Source organism: Nematolebias whitei, chromosome 16, assembly GCF_014905685.2.
Source record: "Nematolebias whitei isolate Nwh7 chromosome 16, NemWhi1, whole genome shotgun sequence".
In the NCBI taxonomy this organism is placed as follows: domain Eukaryota; kingdom Metazoa; phylum Chordata; class Actinopteri; order Cyprinodontiformes; family Rivulidae; genus Nematolebias; species Nematolebias whitei.
The window spans coordinates 8,957-11,370 of NC_056513.1; positions in this window are offsets into that span (position 1 = coordinate 8,957).

Genomic DNA, 2,414 nt, shown 5'->3' on the forward strand with positions numbered 1-2,414 from the left:
GTGATTAAAAGGTCAATTTTAGGCGCTAATTTCACACTTCTACAGCTAATTTGGGAAACAAAATCTGCTTGTTTCCTGCAAGTTTGGTGTCGAGTTTGCGATGGGCAGAATCCCACCTACGCAGTGATGACAGTCATAAGTTTGTGTGACATTCGTGAGTGGGTCTGGCACAGTAAATGTGCATGTAAATCTAAGGACCGTTATGCAGTGGACATATTTTCTTCAAAATGCACAAATGTAATGTCTCACTCCAAGTGAGTCACTTGTGAACGTTAGCAAGACCAGACTCGGTTTATCAGAAAGTACAGGTTACAAGCTTTCAAACAACATATGGCAAGATGGGATTGAGTCCACAGTCCAAATAGCTGCCAGTAGATCCTCAGTCAGAGAATCAGCACATGTGATGAAAATGTAAATCCCACCCTTGGGAAAATGTTTTTTTTTTTTTTTAGTACCACCTTGTCCATTTTCACAGCAAATATTGCACAATGCATTGTATTGACTGACGAAGCCTCTTGGATGAGGGGCGAAACGTTTCTTTTTAACAAAAAAACGAAGTCCAGATGACATGATTCAACCTTTTTTGTTGTTAACTGGATCAAATTTAACTGGATCAAATTTAACTGGACATATTATAGGAGCTTTTAAGACGTTCACATTGTTATCGCTAATGCAGTGTCACAATGGTGTTTCTTTCAACTCTTATACATTTACCATAACAGTGTGAAGAAGACATTTCCAAAATATTTTATTTATTTATTTATTTAATTTACCAATCTGGGTCATTTATGATGAGGTCATTTATAGACACTTTATTAACCACAGGAGGAAATTGGAGGCATCGAGTTGCATGTTGTAATTAAACAGAAAAAAAGATACTTATGAATAATCAAAAAGAAGCAAAATACACTCATTTGGAAAAAGACAATGTGTAATATACAATAGACAATATATAGGTTCATCATGTGAACCAAACTTCACTATTTACATTGCAAAAATGACAACGTAATCGGGTTGTTCCTCACATTTTTTAATATTTTTAAAGGGTATTTTTACAAGGGTAAAAAAATACAGGTGATGGCAACTGTTTTAGTTTTATTTAATAAAGCTCAGGTCGTGTTTTGGTGGAGTTGAATGTTTCTGCATTGCTGCTGCCACCAGAAAACAAAAAAAATACAGATATATACAGGTCCTTCTCAAAAAAATTAGCATATTGGTAGGGTGAGGGAATGTTGGGTCCTTGTCTCACAAATTCTACTTCAGCGCTGTGCAAACGGCAGGTTTGGGGCAAAATGTGTGGGGTATTGCCTGATAAGGACAAGGCCTTGCATGTGCTTCCTGATTAGGCCTCACATGTGCTTAAAGGTTTTATTTAAGGTTTGTCAGTGTGCTAATTTTTCTTGACTGTTTATTTCAACATGCTAATCCCACCCGCTGACAGGACAGGAGCTCCCAGGCTGGGTACGGTTCCTCCAGGCTCCCCAGGGGGTGTTGGAGGAATGTGTACCCAGGAAAGGAGCTCCCAGGCTGGGTACGGTTCCTCCAAGTTCCCCGGGGCTGCTGCATGATCTGTACCCAGGACAAGGAGCTCCCAGGCTGGGTACGGTTCCTCCAGGTTCCCCGGGGGTCCCAGAGGCATCTGTACCCAGGGCAGGAGCTCCCAGGCTGGGTACGGCGCCGCCTGGTTGTGGAGGGGTGGTGGGGTGAAGGTACGGCCCCGAAGCCGTGCGCACGGGGCGGGGTCGACGTGCCGACTGTTCCCTGCGAGCTTGAAGCAGCTCGCTCCATCAGCAAGGGAGATATAGCGTTTTGAAAATGTCAAATTTGAAGTGGCTTGTTGGCCAAACTTTACGGTAGGAGCAAACGCTTTTGTATCGTCTAATAACTTTGCCTAGGAAGGGGCTAGGAAGACGAGCCAGACACCGTCGGAAAGGTCTCGACACGACGGATCAGGATTTGCCGGTTGTGCGTCCGTCCGCACTTGCCACAAGCCGGGAGGGAGTTTTTTCATGTTTAAAAATAGCAAATTCACACCGTCGGCCACGCTTCGGCACTTTTCCGGCTCTCTGGAGCGCGCCGAGTCGGGATCTGTGCTCGGAATCCGCGTAGCACCTTCCTAGCCAAAGTTATTAACGTTTGAGTGTTTGACGTTTCTCAGAGAGAAGGTTTGAGCTGAGTTTGACGTTTCTCAACTCTGAGAAACGTCAAACATTGAAGGTCCGTAAAACGGTCAAAAAAGCAGCTACGGCCCGCAGCTCGGCACTTTTCTGGGGCGCGAGAGCGAGCCGAGTCGGGATCTGTGCTCGGAATCCGCGTAGCACCTTCCTAGCCAAAGTTATTAACGTTTTAGTGGGATTTTTTTTTTTCTTGGAGCACCAGCACCACTTAGTTTTAGTTGGAGCACCAGGACCACG